This window comes from Armigeres subalbatus, chromosome 3, assembly GCF_024139115.2.
Source record: "Armigeres subalbatus isolate Guangzhou_Male chromosome 3, GZ_Asu_2, whole genome shotgun sequence".
In the NCBI taxonomy this organism is placed as follows: Eukaryota; Metazoa; Arthropoda; class Insecta; order Diptera; family Culicidae; genus Armigeres; species Armigeres subalbatus.
The window spans coordinates 274064368-274089421 of NC_085141.1; the positions used below are offsets into that span (position 1 = coordinate 274064368).

At 37.9% G+C, this 25054-nt stretch overlaps 1 pseudogene; it reads right to left on the reverse strand.

The window, feature by feature from the left end:
• Positions 1 to 17143: 17143 nt before the first annotated feature.
• LOC134222473 (hexokinase-2-like) lies at positions 17144 to 24368 on the reverse strand (annotated as a pseudogene).
• Positions 24369 to 25054: the final 686 nt, after the last annotated feature.

A 25054-nucleotide genomic window follows, 5' to 3' on the forward strand; every position in this document is an offset into this window, starting at 1 on the left:
TATTTTCGGAATCCCTGGAGGATTAATTCGCGTCCCAGGGAGCATTATGAACACCCGGGGCAGATTGGACACCCTCGATATTCTTGTTAATTCAATCATTTTTCTACTTTCAATGCAGCGAACTCTATTATCCTTTCATAAACAACTAATTTATAGCGTAGAAGTCATTGATTTATCTTCTTAGCGCATAAATTTGACAAAAAAGTTAGAATGTCTTCCAAATGATTAAAAATTATATGTTTCACCTCTCATAAAATAAGCTTTACTTTACCATAGAAGATGATTTCTCAATTATTGATCATTTCATATCAAAATTCTGTTATTTACAGTGCTCTGGCATGTATTTGTGAGAAGTTTCCTTGATTTTTACAAAATTTCCAACAGTTTTAAAATATGTTCACCTGTTGGGGCAAACTGAACACTAGAGTGATTCAAATTTTGACTTTTTCGCTCCCCTATGCTTAAACGATGACATTTGTTGTTTTATTAATCCTCCTAAATTTTTAGCTGATTTGGATGTAACTAGACTAAGCACGAGCAGTTTGAAGTTTGTATGGCAATTACTATAGAAATCGTCAATAAAGCAAAAGACCGTTCCGTGTTGCAACCCATCAAATATTCAAATGTAATCGACCCGATGACTTCATAGAATACTTTCTTAGTTATAAGACAGTTGTTGTTGCGAAGTGATCTGACTTTTGTAAACAAAGTTATAAAGAAAACAAAAATGCTCATTATTGATATTGATGTTATTCTTTTACGTGTTAAATTGAATTTACCACGATTCAGTATTTCCCCAATAATTTTTCTTACAAGCACAGAATCGTTTCGCAACAAAGACAACCAGTTTCATTGCAAAATTTTCTATGTTGCCAATAAAGTCGTATATTTTTAGCACTTAATGAATAACGTTGCGGAACGGTTTTTCCCAAAAGTGACTGTTTTCATAGTAATTTTCATACAAACTTCAAACTGCTCGTGCTCAGTCTAGTTACATCCAAATCAGCTAAAAATTTAGGAGGATTAATAAAACAGCATAGGTCATCGTTTAAGCATATGGGAGCGAAAAAGTCAAAATTTGAATCACTCTACTGAACACTCTAAATGGGGGTAGAACTGACACCTTAAAAATTGAAAACATAACCTCAAATTAATCGAACTAGGCTTTCATATCGTGTTATTTTCGTGTTATCATGGTGCGGAATTAAAATTCGCTATAAAAGTTCCAGTACATGACATATATACCATAGAATTCGCTAAAAGTTCACCAAAAAGGAAGTGTTTTGTATAGATTTGGAAATCTCGTTGGCAAGTTGATCGGTACAACCCATTGGAAGGATTGCCGATGCCAGTAAGGTGGATAAGAGCATGCATAGATTATGCAATGCTAAGAGGAGAGATGATTGGGAAGGAGTCTTGCAATAAGTGTGAGGATCTATATAAACAAAATAATATGCTTCATACAAAAAGTTCGACATACATGTATGAGGCCGGCTGAAAGTGGCAAATTTTAATCAATCTTCTTCTATTCACCATGGATTTAAAATAGAAAACGACCATATGTGACCTCGCTTAAGAAGAGGGAAATAGATTTTCGGATGTTGATGATCCAAACACAATTTTAGGTGTCTCATACACAACATGACAGGAAGATGAACAATTGGGTAATATTTTTGTTGGATGATCCATAAGTTACGATGGCATATAATCACAAGTGAGATAATTTTCTTCATATTTTATAAGGGTGCCCATACTGCCCCATGGGGGTGTCCAATCTGCCCCGCTACTTCCCGAGAGTAGTGAAAAATTAACTATTGCAAAATCGTCCTATTTGATTGAAATTGATTAAAACCTTAGGGTGTCCATATTGCCCCTTGTTCCCCTATCTCTACAGCAAATTTCGGTTTTATGCTATCGTAGCTTTTATGGGAATATTCGAGAATCTAACTTTAATTACAAAAATAGCATCGTATTCTTGGAAATATCAGAGCATGCAAGGTACATGATTCTTGTCCTATTGTGTAGGGGCTCTGATAAAGACTTGTTGCGAGGTGCCTTTGTAAGTAACAAACTCTGTTAATGACAAATGGTATGTTGTTAGGCGTTGCTCGAATATTGATTCTCTGACGATTTGCATCTACATACCTGGAAACTTGCCTACGAAACCCCTGGAACATTCACGTTGGAATTCCTGGAGGAATTCCGACAGAATATCTGAAATATTTCCGTCGGAAGTCCTGGAATATTTCCGTCGGATTCCCTGGAACATTCCCGTTCAAATTCATGTACTATTAGCCCCAGAAATTCCTGGAGGATGCAGGATCGCTAGAAGATTCTCATTGGAATGCCTGGAACATTTCCTTCGGATAACTGGAATATTCCCGTTGGAATTTCTTAAACATTCCCGTTGGAATTTCTTACTCATTCCCGTCGGAATTCCTTGGGATTCCTGTCGACATCCCGGGAGAATTTGGAATCCCTGTATGGGATACCATTCCTGGAACATTACCGTCGGAATCCCGGGATGCGGGACAAAGCCGAGCGCTACTACACTTTTAGACGCAATAGCTACACACTATAAATTTGAGACGTTGTAGAAATTAGCGGCTGGTAAACAAACACACTTCGATACTGTGGGATACAACAGAAAGCACGTGCATGATAATAGAGAATATGGATGAGTGGGATTGATCCGCAATTGCCTTAGGTGGTTGTATCGTAATAATCACATTACCCCTAAGATTACTTAATGAGGTGGTAAAATATTCGAGATTTTTTTTTAAAAGAAGCTCAAACTAGAGAAAATAGATGAAGGGGCTAATGTCTTTCAGCCATGGATCGAACGGGATAGAAACATTTTTTTGTGTACTGCATAGGTCACACAGTTTGAATAAATAATAATATAGGTAGGAGCTTGAGGGTCTACGGTAGCCTTGCGAGAAAAGGCGTAGGATTGCCAGTCCGGAGATAGCGAGTTCGATTCTCGGTCCGGTCTAGGATGTTTTCGGGTGGGAAACATTCTCGACACTCTGGGCATAGTGTATCCATTGTACTTGCCATACTTAGCTTACCTTGATGTACTGTACACATCGTAGTTGCTAGTCGTGTTTGGAGAGAAACAACAAGTAATGCACATCTTACCAATTGAATAGTTTTCTCGGGACTAGAAAGCTATTCTCACTGTACATGCTTCGGACTTTCTTTAATTCAAGACCAATAACGATGGCGGCCACGTTCTCACAGTCAATTAGGAAAAGGGGAGGAAAATTAGTTCGACACCCATTACTACAAGAAACCGAGGAATCAGCGCACTGGAAAGGAATATATTTTTTAGTTAGGAAGGAAATCGCTTTGGTAAGCGACTAATTATTTGTTTCGAACGACGCCATATTCATGATGATACAGAAACGAAAAAGCAACGCGTGTCTAACGTATTTTCCCGAAGACTAATTCGATATATTAACTACTTCGCGACGACTAAAACACGCACTGTACTTACCTCCTCGATGGCTGCTGCAAGCTATTCATCCATTGTACTTGTCATACTGAGTTCGTTCTATCCTTGAATTTTGTGCTGTTGTTTGGAGCCCTTATCATAGCGTCTGGATCTCAAGGCTAGAAACCGTGCAGCGTAGATTCGTGCGTTATGCACTTCGGCACCTACCATGGAGGGATCCCGCTAATCTTCCCGCATATGAGGACTGATGTAGACTACTTGACACTCTTCAAATGAGAAGGAATAGACTGGAATAGGAATAGAAAGATCGCGACTGGTGAAATTGACTCTCCGGAACTTCTCATGAGATTAAATATTTATGCTCCGGAACGAACAATGCGTCAACGAGATTTCCTGCACCTTTCTCCACGTAATCAAATGTATGGCATGAATGAACTCTTCCGTGCTGCTGCGGCTGCTTTTAACAGCATTTATAGGCTATTTGATTTTAACTTACCATTGACCACCTTTTTAAGAAGATTGTAATCGTTTAATGTATACTTGTTTAAAATTTACTATATTCATTAAGACTATTATATGTCAGATGAATCTATACAATAAACATAAACATAAACATACTAGATACATACTCATGCAATGGCGGGCATAGAAAAGTTTTCAATTAATAACTAAGGAAATGCTAATAGAATATTAAGTTGAAAAGCATGTCTTCTTCTTCTTCTTGTTCTTCTTATTGGCATTACATCCCCACACTGGGACAGAGCCGCCTCGCAGCTTAGTGTTCATTAAGCACTTCCACAGTTATTAACTGCGAGCTTTCTAAGCAAGGTTACCATTTTTGCATTCGTATATCATGAGGCTAACACGATGATACTTTTATGCCCAGGGAAGTCGAGACAATTTCCAATCCATCCGAAAATTTCCTAGACCGGCACCCAGCCACCCTCATCATGGCCTTGCTTTGTAGCCGCGCGTCTTACCGCACGGCTAAGGAGGGCCCCTAAAAGCATGTAGTCTCCTTAATAAAGACCAGAAAGAAGGAAGCCATCTTCCAGCTGAAATGTGGAGCCATTGAAGAAGAAGATGAAGAAGGTGGGAGCTCAGGTAAAATACCCTGGGTGTCCATGGAAAAATATCATTTCGAGCTGAAGGCCCAATTCTTAAGCGCCCATGAAAACCACCCTTGGTCGAATACTGGCGCTTAAGCCTAGATTCATAGCACTGTAAAGAATTACATAACTGTACAGAACCCGTAGCTTCCGGGAATGAAAGAACATCCAAAGATGCAGTTACGCTCAAGAAGAATACCACCCATGCGATTGCCCAAGAAGGGAGTTCCTACTGGAACAGATCCTGGCCTGGATCTGGTGACAGAGCGAGCGGTCAGCGGCTAGAAAAAGGAGAAATGCAACAGCGACCCTCTAGTCATCGGGTCCAGCCCGAACCGCTAAGGCAGAACAGAAACGGCAGCAAAAGAATTCACCAGGTCAACATCAAGCGGGAAATGCAGAGGTAACTAGGAGAAGACTGAGCGATACGTCGCGAAGGTGATCTGTTGAGTTTGATGCAAGTAACCGTCGTGATTCGATAGCATTCGCCGCTCTAGAGTCAACAGTGGACTTGCAGCTACAGCAACCATCAGCGGGACCATCATCATCGTCAATTGAGAGATGAACTAGTCAACCACATGGACATAGCAATTAAACAGCTTCGTGGGGCAGAACCTATATCTCAGTTGACGAATCGCTGTTGTAAGGACGTTGGGTTTGGAAACGCGCCCGCTAGGTAAGAGTGATGGACGCATACGGCAAACACGGCAACACACAAAAACCAGCGTGGATGCGATGGCTGGAAACCCGCATTACCGCACTGCGGTTGAAGATTGGTCGATTAAAAAAAGTATTAGCATTAGAATCGATCAACGAGGCTAATTCGGAATGTTGGTTATATTGTGAAATAAACAAAACCACGTGACGTCACCGAGACCAACATAACCGGGATTCTTGATCCCTACGTACAGCGGCTATGAAGAATGTTCGAAAAGAAAGGAGCAAAACTTAATGTTCAATATCAAGAAAAGGGGGTTCTACAACCACACTCAAAACGACAAAGCCGACTATGGCGAAGGTCTTTTTTCCCTTGTTGGGTATTTAAATTATTACGAGCATTTGTTAGATCTATTGTGATATATGCCCCATTTGATGGCGAAGGCCTTCCGGAGATTGTACATGTCACCCAAATTTGATCCAATATGTAGGAGAACCCCGCCATACATAACGATGGCGATGAGATGTGGATGGCAGAGAAAAAGTGATATTGGATGGAACTCCTGCAAGAACATACGTGAGGCCATCCGGTATAGCAGGAATTAGGATGCACGTGGATTAAATTCTGTACATAAATTCTTGTATTAAATTCACAACAGTTACTGTACAGGGGAATGCTTTAACAGGGTACTTGTTAACCCCGAGCTATTAGCAGGATTCATCACTGAGGGGTGTCATTTATCTTTCATCGAAGAATTGGAACATTTTTGACCCAGCCACTGACAAGCAAAGAAACCTGAGCATGGCGTACATCGACTATCAGAAGGCGTACGATTCAGTACCTCACTCGTACCTCCTCTAGGTACTGCAGTTGTTTAAGATAGACTCTACGTCATCAGGCTAATGCAGCACGCTATGGGGATCCGGATGAGAAGAACATACCTACATATTACTGATGGAGAAAAGTTGTTAGGTTCAGGACTCTCAGTATCATAAGGAACATTATGCAAGGCGACAACTTTAGTCCTCTATGGTTATGCCTCACTATGAACCCTCGTATCAGAGCAGTGAACCTATTCAACTATGGCTATCATTTGATGTGTATAAACATCACCCACGTACCTTCTTTATGACGATTTGCTGCTGTTAGCGGAATATATGGAGAATCTGCATCAATTTCTCGTAACAGTATTCAGCAACGACATCCGGATAGAATTTGGAAACGATAATGATATTCAGTACGAGTAAGCGTACACCTAGCATTGCATGCGACATCCAAAATCTTCCATTGGGAGAGTTACCCGAGCAAAGTTTGAAATCAAATTGAAATCAAAATTTGCTATCGTGATGTCGATTATTTGATTACTCTAGTTAATCTCGTTTTGTATGGATTAACGGTTAACACAGCAGAAACGAAAGCATATTTTTACACTGTGAAATCATACTGAGAACAAATTTTGCTGTCAATGAAATCAACATGATTACTAATCGACAGCATAATTTGATGTAAAACTGCTATCATTATGATATCTGAAGAATTCATATTGAAAACATGTTGCGATATCAATTTGTATTAACTAACAATTGACATCAAATTTTGTTTTCAATATAATCTCAACAGCAGAGCTTAATATCAATTTGCTCTCATTTTGTTAACGGACTTTGCTCGGGTACACTGCCATGCGCAGCAAGAGGAATATTCGTCTCCGATATATAAACCGTATGAGAGCCAAAACTGTCGCGAAATTTATCACGCTGGGTATGGATTCAATTTCCTGACATCTGACGCAGGAAGATTACCAGCTTGATTGCCACACCGAATTGCCTTGTACAAAACAACACCTTTTGCCTCGTACCGGGCAAATGCAATCATTTAAACAATGCCAAACATCACATTTTTCCTTCTACCGGGCAACTACGAACATTTAAAGAAGACAAACCATCACATTTTGCCTTATACGGGGCTAATGCCAGCACTTGAAGGCAAAACAACACATTTTACCTTATACCGGGCAAATGCGAACAAAGAAGGCATATTTTCTTAAGTCCCGTCTTTCGAGTTCTACGGAATGACCTTAGCCTTATAGAAGTGGCAAACTAGTTTATAATTAAATGTCACTAATAAAGATAAAAATGTTAGAATTAAGCTGACCGCGCAGCGCTACATCAAGAAATTGTTAACCGCGTCATTATAAGTACCTTCCGCGAAACGGTACATGTACCATCAAACTACATATACCGCGAAACAGATTACCACAGGTGTACCATTCCGCGAAATGTTTTATCGCAAATTTTTCGACAAACAATATGTTTACCATATGTGAACAAGATTCTTTATTTCATTTAATAGTCTTGGAATTATTTTTATAAATCATGGAACTACGACTACACTATTATTACTCGATGTTCAATATAGAACAATCTCATGTCGAATTCTTGAAGGTATTCTTGATCGTTGGTGTATGACTTCATCCGTTTAACCACTCGTTGAATATTCTCATCATTTTTCTTGCTCATAGCTTTGCGTTTCTTGCTCGAATTGCCAGAAATATAGTTTACAATTTGTCCAGACGTATATTTTTCCTCTGTTCGTAGTTCTCTTATAATTCTATATACACCAACATGACGGCCTACAGTAGTATTCCATCTACTGTGCCAACTTTCTACTTGGTTCGTGGTACGAGGTATGTTGTTAAGTACATTATCATAAATCGACCAGAGCTGGGGTGGAAATAGCGGTTCCGTTCTTATTTCGCGTCCTTCGGTTGTAGTACGTCGCAATTTCCCTTTAACATAGTTTTCTTCTACGTATAAGAAGAAGCATGTCAACTCCTTGGGAGCTGATACTTTCAACTCGTCAAATGCTCTCGCAATTTTTACTGTAGGCAAAAATTCTAGAGCCTGAACACGTTTGAAATATTCGAAAAAAGAACTGTACTTCCGCTAATCACAATTGTGCCTTACTGCTGCGTCAATGATCGAACTGAACACTTTCCGATACAATGCTTCCGTTTTTGACGTCATAAGGACATACACCATAGGAAATGTATGTTCGTTAGTAGGGGCACAACTGCCATGAATTGTGAACAATTGACGGAATAAGTCCGGTACACTGTCAAATGTACCGTCTACAACCCAGTATTTGGCAGTCGCAAGTTTCCGAAGAATTTCATGGGTAGCGAACACAAGAGCTCTATCTTTATCCATCGAGATGGCCGCTAAAAGAAATCTATCTCCATCCACCGTTGCACAGTGGGAATAAAAGGGCCCGTAACAGTACTTATTTAGATGCCGCTATTTTAGAGGTCCGGAAAAGACCCATTCTTATGTAAAAAAATCCAAGGAATCGATTGGTGATATTTTCACTGCAGACAAACCATAGGAAAGGGTCCATTTTGCCCGATTTTCCCCAAAATACACCATAAAAACGAATTATTGAACGGAAAATCTTATTTGCCGCTCTTGGAGAGGACTCAAATATTACTCAAATGTTGATAGAATATTGGTGAAATGGATTGCATTGAATTTTGTGCGTGACATAACTCAAAATTAGCCTATTTTGCCCGATTCTCCCCTAAACTCACGATTTAGGAAACAAAAGCTTCTGGAAAATAATTTCTCGCGTTTAAAATGATCTGATTCATTGTACTTGAAGTATTTGGAAAGGTGAAGAGATGATTAGGGAATTTAATGTGCACTTTCATTGGTATTAAAAAAAATTGTTGTCAATTACTTTGTCGTCGAGAATTCCTACAGTACATTTCGCCGAAGGCAAACAATAAATGATTCGTAGGATAATGTACCAAATAAAGTTAACTTCATTATAAGTTTTCGAGAGAATTGGAAAGTGTAGTAAATCATTTAAACTAACATATTAAATTAAGTGCTGTGATCTCTTGTTTAATTCATATATGGTCAGGGTTCTGCCAAATCCACCAAGCGCCAATAAAAAAATACCTACTTTATATGTCCAAGTTTACGTGCAGTAGTTCCAGTTGATCACAAATCGTATCTGAGGTCCCTCAACCCTGTACCTGAGTAATTTTTTTTGCTTTGTTAGGCTGATTTTTTTTAATACAAATTTTAAGTTCATCGTCAATACCTGAGTATATTATATGACAAATGTGTACATAAATTATGCATTTATTTTCTTTTTATTTAATAAAAGAAAATATCTCAAATCAGTAAAAAAAACGTTTAGTACAGTTCCTAAAAACCCCAACAATACAGAAAATATAATTAAAATTATATGCTTTATTTTTACACAATCATTAAATTTTACTCCAAATTCAATTTGAAATTACCGCAATTTTGTTAAAATTTGCGTTTATTTTCATGCTCCGAGTATGTGAATCTAAATTAACGTGAAATAACAAAGTATTTCAGGCTGTACATATACAATATGACATATTTGGTTTTGATTATGCATTAGTTTACTTACGTGTTGCTTTTTTTAATTGAGTTTTTGGGGGGTAATACAATAATTGCATATCTCGAATCTGTCATGAAGCCTAAGCCTCAATCAGTAATTTTATGAGTTTTGGTGCACGTGAACTATATTAAATTAATTTTCAAAAACCCAGTAAATTAACGACTGTGAGAAAAGAAAACGAAAGAAAACAATAAGAACTTGCATTCTGAGGTGATAAACCGCAAAGAAATTCACTGCTTGTCACTTTTATTTAAAAGAGGGGAAGTCGACGAAGAGAATCCTCTCTTGCGACATTCGCCCTTTTACCTGATAGAGCCTGAAATACGATTTTCTTTAATACTGATATGGGAACAGGCATGTTAATGAATGGCATGAATGACATATCCAACTTTTACACAACAGATAATGCTTTGTTTCACACTCGGTTTCAGATAAAAAATATGAAATGATTGACATCTTTAGATGTGTAAAAAATGAAAGATTTTCGTATTATTGCCTTTATAATATAACAAAGTTGTACCGAAAGGCTATAGGATCACTTCAAAAAACGAGCTTTTATAGGAGGTCCGGATTCCCATAGTGTTATCCGATAAAATCAGCTAGAAAAAAAAAACGGGCAAAATGATCCATTTCGTGAATCTTCAACCCCGAAACGTTTAGATTATGTCTGTTTGCATGTATCTTGAATAGATTTGTATCAGCAAAGATAATTTTAAACGCGAGAAATTATTGCCGATTTCACCAATTTGAAGAGTTATGTGTAGATTGTAGTTTGGCCGTTTCTTTTTCTCACACTCACTCTCATTTCGGGTTGATCGATTTTTGTTACTGAAATTTATCCAATTATAACCCATTACTCGTGACTCACATGTAAGCGTGTACACTAAATCGATTCCCGCCATGATTTGACGTCTGTTTGTTTTCAGATTGAGCACTCACACACAAATATTATACACGGAAAATCAAACTTTTTTGAGTGTATTGAGTGTGAGAAAAAGATAACTGTGAGAAAAAAAATCTCGCAGAACTCTTATAAAGTGCAAAAAGCGCAATACTTTCCAGAAGCTTTTATTTCCTAAATCATGAGTTTAGCGGAGAATCGGGCAAAATAGGCTAATTATGAGTTATGTCACGCACAGAATTCAATGCAATCCATTTCACCAATATTCTATCAACATTTGAGTAATATTTGATTACTTTTCGGGAGCGGCAAATAAAATTTTCCGTTGAATAATTCGTTTCTATGGTGTATTTTGGGGAAAATCGGGCAAAATAGACTATTTCGTAAATCTTTAATCACGAAACGATTAGAATATATCTGTCTGCATGTATTTTGAATGGATTTGCACCAGCAAAGATCATTTTAAACGCGAGAAATTATTTTCCAGAAGCTTTTATTTCCTAAATCATGAGTTTAGGGGAGAATCGGGCAAAATAGGCTAATTTTGAGTTATGTCACGCACAAAATTCAATGCAATCCATTTCACCAATATTCTATCAACATTTGAGTAATATTTGAGTCCTCTCCGAGAGCGGCAAATAAGATTTTCCGTTCAATAATTCGTTTTTATGGTGTATTTTGGGGAAAATCGGGCAAAATGGGCCCTTTCCTATGGTTTGTCTGCAGTGAAAATATCACCAATCGATTCCTTGGATTTTTTTACATAAGAATGGGTCTTTTCCGGACCTCTAAAATAGCGACATCTAAATAAGTACTGTTACGGGCCCTTTTATTCCCACTGTGCGTTGTCGCAAGATCTTGGGGAACAAACAAACGTGTTTCTGGCTCCTTCAGTTCGTTTGCTTCACCCACACGAGCACGTTTCACCAATTTACGTTGCGCAATTGATGACAACCGCTGATGCACTACATCAGGGAATGATGAGGCAGTTTGTCTGATGGCTGTCAATGGCATACTTGAGTCTTCCGTGGCTTTTCGTTTTAGGGTATTTCTATATTTCACTTCCAGCACGTGAATAGGATCATATTCGTGGTTATGATCCGTCTTAGAGATAATATGGTGCCTGTCATTGCGTTTTTCAGTAACCATTCGAGATCTGCACTTCAATCCCTCCTTTTTGTTCGAATGGTCTCTTCCCTTACATTCCCAGTAGTGTGTATTATTCACCTGTAATCACATTTACTGTTTTTAATTCGTGCTCCTTCAAAAATGTTATTCTAACCTGATTCTGATTATATGTTTATCACAATGATTCAATACTAATGAGATGAAGGTAACACGTGCTGCTTTTTCAGAAATGAGGTTAGAGTAACATGCGTCAATCATAAACGAATCGACAAAAAAAATACTCACCGGTTTTCTGTTGGAGTAGTACACAAATCCACGATACGTTAATAAATCTTTATTTTTTGACGTTTTCAGAACCTCTGGCATTGAATTCTCTACATCTGCCTCGTCGAAACCAAGAAAATCTTCCTCGTCAGACATTTTTACCTTTTTACTGCCTTAGCTTGACTAGCATCTAACTACGAGAACATCAGCGTCGATTTGCACAAGACAAAACCTTCACTTACATTTACGTCTTCGCGTCAACCCACTATAGGATTTCGGGCGGTCATTAATCGAAAATGTCATGTCTTCCGAATTATTTTAAAATATTTTCTCTCCATTGTCAATACTCTAATTAAGAGAAATTCTGAATTTGAAGTCTCTAGGTGCACTAGTTCCAAAGATATAAGGTGGCAAAGTCAGAAATGGGTAAAAAAGTTAGCAAATTTTCTGAAAAAATATTTTATTTTCAACTATTTATTGAAATATTTTTTAAATGTTTTTCTTCAATGTTAATACATCATTACAAAGGTTATTGTATAAGCTTTTAAATGGTGTGCAAAAACTAATGGTTACACTGTGAAAAAAATTGAAAAAATGCGGAAGCAATATTTTTTCAAAAACGACGCTATTTTCAACTTTGATAGTGAAGAACTTTTTTCCTCAGGAATCCCAGGTTCTTTTATGATACACATCATGACAAAGCTTCGACTAAAATGTCCCGAAAGAATTTCTTGCCAGTATTTGCAATTAACAGAGTTAAGTCACTCTGATTTTTTTTCATTTGTTTTTTACCGTGTTTGCCTCTCTCGTACTCCAAGGTTAATGCTCATTCCAAAAACGAATGTTTGATAGAAGGCCCGAGACCCCTAGTGGTATATATCAACTAACTCAGCGCGAAGAATTGAGGTGATGTCTGTATGTGTGTGCATGCGCGTCTGTATGTATGTGCGCAAAGAACGCAATCGCCATTTAGACACTTATTTGTGTCCGATTTTCTCGCAACAAGTTTCATTCGACGGAAATCTAGTCCCATCGTTTCCTATTGAAAATGGGTCAGACTGAACTATGCGCTCAAAGGGTATGGTCAAAATACATTTATTGGTAATAACTTCGACTTTATTTATAACCATTTGAGCTCATTTAATTAACTTTTCAAAGGAGTAAATGAATAAAACCCCCAATGCAATGCAGCACAACGGTAACGGAAGGATTTAACAGTTCGCTCATATATTTCCTGTCAAATTTTACCGTTTCCGCCCGTCGCCATTCCGCTGAAATGCGTTTGGGGCTTGAGTGGTTTGAGTCATTCTCTAAACCTAATTTTCTGAGCTATTCATTAGCTACTGATGGAGAACTAAATATGAGATTTCATAATATGTAAATATTTATAAATCTCCTGGAATCAATAATTCCCGACATGTTTATTGCAAAAGTAAAGACGAACAATATCTTAGTTAGAACGGAGCGTATGAAATTCCTGCTAGTGTTCATGAATGTCTGGCTAATGGTAGGGAAATATTTATTCACTCATCTACACTTTGAGGTTCACTGGCTGAACAACCAGCGGAAAGTCAATATAAACAGTTGAAGAAATTTAGAACTCATAATGCAAGAAAATGATCAAGAGAGGCAAATGTTGACATTTTCCTTCGTGCCTTTACATGAATCAGATCCATTTTAAGCTCGATTTGGATAACGAGGAGACGTTGGAAAAAATTTTTCACTTAGTTATTCTTATGCCATGCGTAATTTTGTAATATTTGAAGATTTTCAAAAGTTCTTTATCTTCTAATACTTTAGATGAATTTATCTCATCTTCCATCGTTGATGGAATTGAAGAAAATATCATTGAAGACTTAAACCTTGACACAGAAAAAGAATGATGCTGTATATAACTTGTAGAAATCATGAAAACAAATCAAAAGTAATTCAAATAGTGTTGTTATTTAAATTAAAAAGAATTTTGCTTTTCGGAAGAATGGAGCATTCTTACATTCCACAATGAATGTCCACATTTTTGAGAATATATTAATCTCATTTTTGAATAACTTGTACACGTAAAAATGTCATGGGATTGCGATTTCTAATTTGCTAATACCCTTTTTCAAAAGTTATTTTCAATTCTGATTATTTGATTAACATTTAATGCTTTATGATCCTTCAGATCCTAGTACTTTGTCAAACAAATTGTTCTAAATACAAATTGTGAGGCATGAGAGTGAGAACAAAAAATATCACGGAATGTCATGAAATTAATGTCATTTAACATGATCGCCGCCATAATGTCCATAAATTGCTGAACTTAGTTTTTGTACAGCCCCCTTCCTTCTCCTTAAGAAAACGCACGAAATTTCAACTTCCCAAATAGGTTTGCTTTGTCACGTTAATCGAACCTATGAAAAAAATAATTACGTAATTCATAGACGATCCCCAAAGGGGGGGGGTTGGAAATTGTATATTCATGCTATTTCGACCATACACAGCTAAAACTAAGTGGAAAATCACTTTAAAAGTCCAATTTTATTTTTGACCGCTCGCTTGTATGGGGATCCCCCATAGTGCAACCGTTGAATTCAAGATGAACATCAAGTGAACTCAAATGCTCAGCTACATACTGAAACATTCATTTTATTGCAACGTTACCCAAATCGATTCTATTTTGGACCGAAAATAATAAAAACCATGAAAGAAGATACTGTAGGTGCTGAGTGTATAATTCATACGAGTTGAAGTGGTCTATATTATCTATAATTAAATATCGTATATCTAAATTATTGTTTGAATAGGATTACTTTAAACGTTAAATTACTTTGATTACTTTGATGTTAAATTTGGGTTTTAAATTATTATGTTAAATCGTGATTATTAAAAACGACCCGCCAATTTGATACTTTTTTCAACAGCTATGGCAAAAGTTCGTTTAACCACATGGTCCTCATTTGATTTTGACTATTTTATGCCAAATGGTCGTTATGCCAAATGGTATTTAGGTACCCAACACATTATGCCGAATGGTCTTTATGCCAAATGGCCCTTGAGAATCTACTCCGTTATGCCAAATGACATTATGCCAAACGACATTATGCCATATGGGCTTCCCCCGTCGAATACGTGGCTAATTCGGGGTGAAATCTCTTCAGAAACAAGGGATTCGTGGTAGCCATCCAGGAACGGGTATTAGCGATGAACTACTATCGGCTCTACATATGGCACGAACACGTGGAGTACCGTTGCAGAAAGTCTAATTCAGTAGGAGAAACGGTCGACGGTCGTTTAGCCTTAGCTGATTCAGCCTATCTCGTTTGCCATAACGAAGCCGTCAAGTTTGTGCACCAACGGCTTGCATTAAAGCACAACTTATTTGTACCTGTTTCGGTTCTGGAAAACGGTATCGCAAAGCTGATTCGAAGCTTTACACCCTTTTGGCATTCAGATTATCGATAATTATTTCCTGTATTTTTGCTTAGAAAGTGAAAAAACTCTGTGGTAATAATATTATGGACCTTTATAGTAGTATCCCGTTTTTCCCTCCACTATTATTGTTGGGATAATAAAATAGCAGGATAAAAGCAGGATAAAACCGAGTCTCGAGACCGAGACCAAGGATAAATCTCGGTAGAAATTATCTTTGTCAAAATTCGGTAATGATTTCTGATCTCGACTCTTGGATTTTCGGCAGTCGTATAATTTTAAATTTGAAGGTTGAAATTTCTCAAAACTTTTCGTTAAAGACCCGGAAATCCAAAATGCCATGTACCAAGCAGAATTAGCTCGTCGAATTAAGGCGATGTCTGTGTGTTATGTATATTTTATTTATCGTACTTTTCTTGCAACAAATTGCTTTCTTTTGAAACAGGGCCTGAACGCAATTGCGTGTGGAAGTTATGACCGCCAATAAAAATTTTAAGAAATGTAGAGAAACATCACTTTTATGGCATTTATATTCCTCCTGATTTGCTCGCAACAAAATGCATCCGTCGAGTATTTTATTATGAGAAAACAATAAAACACGTTATAGTCTATCAATAGAATTTCTTTATTTTATTTTTCACTTCAACAGTATTATAATTATTTTCATTTAAATTACTTTTTTTCTAATGTAAATTACAATCAGCTTTTGTTATGTTCTTTTTTACTTTTATAATGTACACTTTGCTATTGTTTCGTTTTTTGCTTTGTTTGTAGTTGATCTACATAGCAAATATTATTACATTCTTTTTTTACCTTTCAGTGAAGATCATATGGTTTTCTCCTTCAAAGCACATTAGCAGCTTTGTTTTTTATATTGCTTACCTTTGATTGACGCGTTTGGCAAAACTGAATAAAACTAAACATAGATTTTCAACTATCGATTATTATTCCTGAAGCCGTACCCTGAAACATCATAAAATAGATGATACCTTTCATGCATACTTCAGTACAGTGGATAATATTTGAACTATACGAATTGTTAGCGGGGTTTGGTATAAGGTGGACATGTATCCTCCTTTTGACTAAATAAGTCTGAGCACAATAGTTTTCCAGCATTAGAAATGAATGTATTGTTGCGGATCTGTTTATCTCTTAATGAGATTAACATACTTTTGTGTCTCATGTGTAATAAACCATTTCTATTCATATGTAACTAATACCAAAAACTTTCAATTTTGCTGCAGTTTTCGAGCCGAATTAAAAAAATAAGAAAATTCGCATTCTTTGTAATATTCCAAAATTCAAACGCCGCGTTGAATAAATATTGTCTTTGAAAGGTATAATTGTTTATTAATTTATAATAGTTTAAAACTAATTAATGTACAGCTAAACTCAGTTGTCAAGGTAAACTTTTTTCATTCACATTTGTTGATTTTTTTTTGAAGTTTCAGTTTATTTATTTGATTTGTAATAAATAAATAACAATATCCTCATTCTCTTTCCACTAATCGTGTCTGCAACACACTCAACGTGAATTAGTTCATGTTTTTGCCTGTTTTATATTTAAAACTTTTGTTTTCTATTACGCATATTAATTTTATATTCATTCAATCTTTTAATTTCTTTTGCTCCATACTTTCTCTTCCTATATATCTTTTATTCTCAGTGTGGGGTGTGGCTTTGCTCTACTAATTATTTTCTAAATCACTAGTTTAGTAGTTGTACCTGGTATTGTTGAGGAGGGCTGGGCATTAAGAAACTGCAGTACTGCTTATTGGGCTTCTCTACACGCCACGCAGCCACCAGGCGCACCCAGCAGAACCATCTTCTGACAGCATAAGGTCAGAAGCTAATGTCGTTTCACAAACTGCCTGATCTTGGCCTTCATCAGATCGTGGAACTTCGGTGGAAACGATACACCGAGCCGTCAACGCCAACCTATCGAAGATACAAAGTTTAGTTATTTCAGTCACTGTTGAACCGTGAAATGTGCTTACGGTTACGCTTTCTCGTCCATCTTGTTGATGAGGCCGCTATACCGGCGGACACCAGATGGCCGCCGACTCGATACACACTCACGATGGCGCACATTCACTGATCTTCGTCGGTTGCTCCAGAATTCGTCCAGCACGTCGCGGCAGTACATGTAGGTGCCGGGTTTGTCCGATTCAATTTCTGACACGTATTTGGTGAAGAACTGGCCCCTTGAACAGGATGTCGGAACCGACGCCTCGAACAGGAGACCGCGCGGGTGAATTTGACGATGGCCAGGCAGGCCAGCTCGCATTTATACATCGGAGATCATCTTTTCTGTCTGAAAATAGAGATGAGTTCGTTAAAATTTAATTCAAATTTTCTAGGTCACCATTTTTATTCCATCTGAAAACAAAACTATTGCCTAATTTTAAAAACAAAACAAAATGTATTAGTAAAATTTGTGGGTTTGAATATATTCTCAATATTTCCAATGAATATAAAATCATTTTCCTATACATATATTCAGATTTTACAAATATTATTCTTATTTAATTAAGGGGATTCAAAGATAAATTTCATCTACTTAAGTTCTTAACTTTTACTTCTTCTTCTTCTTCTTCTTCTTCTTCTTCTTCTTCTGGCTCTACATTTCACAGGAATTCGGCCTGCTTTTCAATTTCAACGGGACAGGCATTTCCCTCAAGAAAGGCACTTTAGGCCATTCTCACATACACCAAAATATTTGCATGGTTATGGCCTTTGAAACCTTTAGCACCAAACTCCTTCCGCCAAATGGTCCTTTCAGAAAGTCATTCGCCGAAAATCTTCTAAACAAATTTCGTTTGGCCAGATTGAACGCTTTTCAAGGTTATTAGAATGAAAATGGTTTGACCGTAAATTCATTTGGTCGAAAGTGAAATACAAAAAATCCATTAAGCAATAGATGGAGACAAAAGTTGTTTGCCCTTATCATTTGGCTAAAATGCCGTTTAACCGAATAAGTCGTTCGACCGAATAGATCATTTCAAAAGTTGGTAGAAATGATCGTTTGGCAGAAAATTATCTGAATTATTTTTATAGCTCTTACGTCTGCCTTCCTGGGTTTATACTGAAGTGATCAATCTCCCGATCGTATTCTGTCCGAAAATCCAGTGCTCCATTGTCGAAAGCACCCAGGTGTTGATTAGGACGTGCCTTCTTTTCGGATCATTCGGACCGTCAAACTCGCAGTTCTCGACCGTTTCCACATGTGCATTGCTACCGGTACCTGTGTTGTTACCATTTGTCGCGATGAGGGAAGCATAGCACAAAATAGATTTTTATTAATGATTTCACGATTTGAATGTTAAGGTTTGAGGACTGGGTAAATGTGAGGTTATGAATGATGAAATGGGTTAGAACTCAAAGTAGATAGAAAACATACTATGGAAGCAAGCAATTTTAGTTGTAATTTTTGATAAACCCACCAAATTTAAACCAGTTCCAATTTTAAGTGTTATCGAAATATTCTAATCGCGCATATTACAGCAAAGTTTTTTACACATTTTTGGGACGAACACAATCGTAGACTAGTCGCCTCGAAGAGTTTATCACACCCAAGATTCAATTAAACTCTCAGGAGCTTTTGCCGAATCCTACATACCGACGATCAATCCGATTCTACAGTTGTGATTTTCCAGGACAGGACATCAGCGTGCCGGTGGTGTCGTTAGAATGGCACAGATTTCGATTGAACATCCTGCGGTCGTTTGGACGGTATTGGGGTTTGTTCATTCAAAGTGCGTGTAGAAAATGGCGAACAGGCATTCAGAATTATATAAGTTACAATGTCTGCAAAGATATATTCACAGATTGAAGATCATCATCAGGATAGGAAAGAGAATGGAAAAAAGATAAGAAACAAGATTCGTAAATAAATCGTGCATTGCAGAATGGTGCGCTTATTTCGTAGTGAATTTGCTGATTGCTGATGTTCGAGCCACTGATTGCTAAGCAAGGTACTTTTCTCATCAGAGGAAGTTTAGGACCAAATTTAATTGTTGAATGATTGTCATATAATATGGATACTGATCATGCGAGAATTTTATTTCTAACTTTCTTACATAATAATAATTATCATTATTCGTACTATTGTCTTAACTCAAATCCCGAGCTTGACACATCAGTAACTCTCTTGTGGATGGAGGATTCCGACTTTATTAGCGTAATTCATCCCACAAGATTCATTAGTAATTTTAATCTGATCCTATGGAAAATTCAGTTTTAGAGCGCTGAAACGCCATTGTTTGGAATATAAGCCTTGTTCAGAATTGAAGTCGAATATGTATAAAGTTGTGTATTTGCATGTACACGTTGTTTCTCATTAGGGGCCCTCTTTAGCCTTGCGGTAAGATGCGCGGCTATGAAGAATGACCATGCTGAAGGTGGCTGGGTTCGATTCCCGATGCAGGTCTAGGCAATTTTCGAGTTGGAAATTGTTTGACTTTCTCACAGTCAAACTCACCACGGTGGCGAAAAATACGATCGCAGTTAACACCATAAATGTTGGAAATATGTTTTTTTTCAGCAAAGTTGCTCAAAATTAATTATTTTAAAACTTCAACGTAAGGGATTACAGCTATAATAGCCTACATTAAGGCATTTACACACGCTTGCTGTGTAGATGAGTGATTGCTCAAAGTTACCCCAAATTGAAAAATAAAAAAACTTGACAAAAAAGATTTTAAACCCTTTCAGAACGGATGGGTCATATATGCCCAGCGTTTTAGATTGGAAGACAGATAGGTCACCTTTTTTTTCAGCAAAACTGTCCACAAGAATGTTGGCTTTGCAGGAAAAATATCAGGGGTCAAGTTTGACTATACCCTGAAGACCCAGATATCCGAAACCTTGCAAAGATTTCGCTTCTGAGAGCATGCAATAATATATATCTAATAAATCTGGCATTTTTTGAATTGTAAATCACGTTGTTTGATAGTTCTGAATACTCAGACAAGTTGAGCCGTTATGCTTGTGATTAATTATCAGAAATATGAGAGTGCTCAAGGTACTCCAAAACGTTCTCGAGCTCAGCCACGGTACCTACCGGAGCAACCAAGGCTTTGGCAATGTCCTCATCGTCGGTATACACCCAATCTGGTTCAATAAGCATATACGCATCGTGCAAATCCAATTCTCTTAAATACGAGATGCTCAAGGTACTCCAAAATGTTCTGGAGTTCAGCTCACGGTATCTGTCAGATCAATCAAGGCTTTTGCAGTGTCCACATCATCGGTATTCACCCTATCTGGTTCAACAAGCATATACGCATCATGCAAATCCTATTTTCTTGAATACGGGATGCTCAAGGTTTTGGAGCTCATACGGTATCTATCAGATATATCAAGGCTTTTGCAATGTCCTCTTCGTCGATATTCACCCAATTTGGTTTACTAAGCGTATAAGCGTCAGGCAAATCAAATTTTCTTGAATATGAGATGCTCATGGTACTCCAAAACGTTCTGGAGTTCAGCCCACGGTATCTATCAGATCAATCAAGGCTTTTGCAGTGTCTTCATCATCGGTATTCATTCAATTTGGTTTAATAGGCATATACGCGTCATACAATCCAATTTTCTTGAATACAGGATGCTCATGGTACTTAAAACGTTCTCGAATTCAGCCTAGGTATCTATCAGATCAATCAAGGCTTTTGCAATGTCCTTATCGTCGGTATTCACCCAATCTAGTTCAATAAGCATATACGCGTCATGGAAAACCAATTTTCTTGAATACGGGATGCTCAAGGTACTCCAAAACGTTCTGGAGTTCAGCCCAAGGTATCTATCAGATCAATCAAGGCTTTTACAATGTCCTCATCGTCGGTTTACACTCAATCTGGTTCAATAGGCATATACGCATCATGCAAAGCCTATTTTCCAGGATACGAGAAGCTCATGATACTGCAAAACGTTCTAAAGTTCAACTAACGGTATCTACCGGATTAATCATGGCTTTTTCAATGTCCTCATCGTCGGTATACCCCCAATCCTATTCAATAGGTTCAGGGGTTAGATAAAAAGGTTGAGATAGGCAAAAAAATGTCGAAGTTCAAATCAGCATAATTTTGCGTAGAATGATCAGATTTCGATCAAACTGGGACCATCGGACGCGGAAACTCTTCTAGTTTACTGGCCCTATGTGAAATTTCTGATTGGCCCTTGCCACCGGTGGTGTTCGGTTTTCCGAGGATATGTTAAAATGCATTTTTCTGCTGCTTGTCATTTTATATGACGTTTACTGCCATTATGTTTTATTTTCCCCAGAAACTAGAACTAATATCTGACCAATGGTGGCTGCAGATCGAAAATCCGATGGGTATACGCAGAGATATGGCCATTTTCGTGAAAACGGTCAGGATTGCCATACACCCTGAACAAATGTCACTTTCGCAGAACTTCCGGAACCTGTTACAAATTGGCCAAAGTCTCACAGTCCTCAAAATATATCTCAATAAATTCCTATATCATCGTCTTGGAAAAACATGAATTTTGACACCCATATATGCATGGTTTCAGATGGTGCCAAAACCGGCCCCTCCTGGAAGGCCCATGGAACCTACTATAAGGGTGGCAGTAGACACTATCATCCTGGAATTTTTTTTAATCATCGTCTCGCAAAGCCATGAAGTGAATACTCATTACATTATTCCGATCTGTTATCATTTCATCATGTTCCCGGTACCGTTTTTGCGGAAATGGCCGTATCTCTGTGTAGTTTAGATGGATTCTCGATCTACAGCCACCATTGGCCGCATATTGTTCTAGTTTTCGAAGAGGCGTAAAAATGATGAAAGTATACGTCACATAAAATGACAAGCAGTGGAAAATGCATCTTGAACTACCCTCGAAGAAATTCGGAACATTTCCGGTGGCCAGGACCAATCTCAGGTTTTGCAGAGGGACGGTATACTAGAAGGTGTCCGCTTCTGATGGTCCTGGTTTTATCAAAATCGATTATTATACGCATAGTTATGCTGATTTGAATTTCGACTTATTTTTACCTATCTCAACCTTTTTGTCTAACCGCTGTATATACGCATAAATACGGGATCTTCAAGGTACTCCAAAATATTCTTGAGTTTAGTTCATAGTATCTTCCAGATCGATCATGACTTTCGCAATATCCTCGGTATGTACCCAATCCGGCATATGATCTTAATTTCCATGAACATGAGATCCAAATGTCCAAGGAGGTCCAAATTAAGTGTTGAATTTTGGTCCAAATTGAGTGCTGACAATAAGAGGTTAACCTGCGATTTGTACTGCGTACATAACTTGGGTGATCAAGTAGTTCAATTTACGGTTTCCAGGAAGTTTTGGTGAACCTAAAAGGTCTGTAGTAGCTTGTATGAATCATGATTGAAGTCAACTCAATGAACTGGGATATCATATTATACACCATTCATAAGTTGGTTCATTGGATAGATCACATGATCCGAGCTCGAAAAAGGGTCTATAATACAGCCAATCCTCTCTGAGTTGCTATGAAAGGACCATTGACTCAAGCATACATCGAGATGTGGAATAGAATTTCCTTAGAAAATTGTTCGAAAAAACAATCAGAGTAACTGAGAAAAAAAATTTAGTATGGCATCATTTGCTTCCACGAGTTGATATCGAGTCGAAGAACATCGAATCGTGGAGAACCTATTGTAGCTTGTAAAAATAATGAATGAAATCGTATCGGCTCAATAAACCTGCTGTGATGTTTAGCGCTAAAGGGATACATCGTTCAGGATTTGGTTGATCGCATCTTTTGAACTCCCGGCGTTTTGGAGAACCTAAAGGTCTGCAGTAGCTAGTAAACATAATAAGTGAATATAATGCTTAACAAAACACTGTATATCGTTGAACATAAGAAGCATCTCCTTAAGTTTAAGCTGCAATTCACGGCGTCTTCGTAGGTGCAGGCATCACGATAATCGTTTCACACTCGGTCCAGGTATATATCGGAAAGAGATTGATGTGTTGAGCAAAAAATGCTAGCTTCAGCTAGACGCTATACTAAGTAGACTGATACAACGGAATGATCCCACTTCGACCAATTATTGGTAACGAAATGCCGTTAAAATCCAATGTTTATTCCACCAATCCAAGGTTCATAACATGAGCTGTCGAAGTAAGCGATTGATTCGCGCAGGAATGATCGAAGATTATGTACAAAATAGGAAATGTAGTATACAAAATAAATTTAACTTCAGCAGGCCATATACTGTAGCACAAACCTTCACAAAGCTACGATGCATCGTTGGCCTCTCTCAAACGTGGTCAATCAGTTGCACAGGGTGATAAATGTTCGATTTCAATACAGCCTCAGTTCAGGTAAACGGCATCAGCATAGAGATGGGAAATATGCATATGGTATTACAATAAATCCGGCCTCGGCTGGCCATATACTGCAGTAATAACCTTACAGGAAGTTGATTGCAAAGAACAATAATATGCAACCTTGCTCATATGTAAACAAATGCTTCGTCTGAGCTCATTACCGCATACAAAGAGTGGTCAACATGGTCAGGTCGAAAAGTTGAATAATTAGGAAATTAGCAAATTGTCTGCAATTGAGCTCGGCTGTGGGGCCACATGCAATATTCACTAACCCCTGACCGGACCATGTTTCAGCCACTTCTTCCCGATCAGTACGTGTTGTGTTGTCGTCTGTATTAATCCTCTAAATAATTTTCAATTCACATAGTAATTTGTTCAAGCATTGCCTGTCGCTACCAGCCCTGCAGTACAACCAACGACCCTATCGCATGACTTCGGTTTACACGAGTTATTTATACCGTGGGATCGAAGAATCAGCTCAATTTAACGAACGCCAGGTGATCCACGACCCGTTCCTACACTTGTGCCAAAACCGTCGCCTTTGCGTGGTTGGCCGCTGCCTCTGGTGAAAACCTGATTCTCCTCAGCTCCTGTTGACCCACATTTGCAGTGGCGTCGGCTGGACGCAGCGGCGGTGGCAGCGCTCAAAAGAAGATTGCTCATTTTTTCACCTTCATCAACGCCCGGTTCAACTCTACGCGGATACCGATCAACTTCGTCAAACCGGCACGCCGCCACCAGAAAGCTGGTCGCCACAGAACAGTTCCTTGCGTGTAGGAATGAGTTACGCCAATGCTCCGGAGGTGAGTGTTCTTCGCTTATTTTCGCTTGACCAAGAATGTTTTTAATGAGTAGGTTGAAGTTTGCTGACCGGCTGATTTATCCTCTTGATAGTGACGGTTATGATTGAAATTCTTGATGCGGGACAAAAAGTGACACCGATTTAAGGAAGTAGCTTTGGTGCAGAGTGGTTACATTGGTTGTTGTTGGTAGGAACTTACGATAGTTTATAATCAAATTTTCAAATACAGATTCTTGTGAATTCAAACGCCATATTTTTTATTTGCAATTTATGTTTCCACTATTTGTTTGGTCGCAGAGCCAATTATGGTAATTCAGGATCCCACATCCCTTATGAGTGTTAAACACACACCTATCATACTTGCATTTGATTAAAAGATTGATACGTTTATCTTAATCTGATGTCAACAACTTGAATTACATGTAAAGCTTGATGGAGAAAAACCCTCCACCGCATTCTGGCTTTCTCGCTGTAACAGCAACAAACAAGCAAACACTGTCCTCCTTAATAAAGGCGGCACAAACAGATTCATCACTGTCGTCTGCAT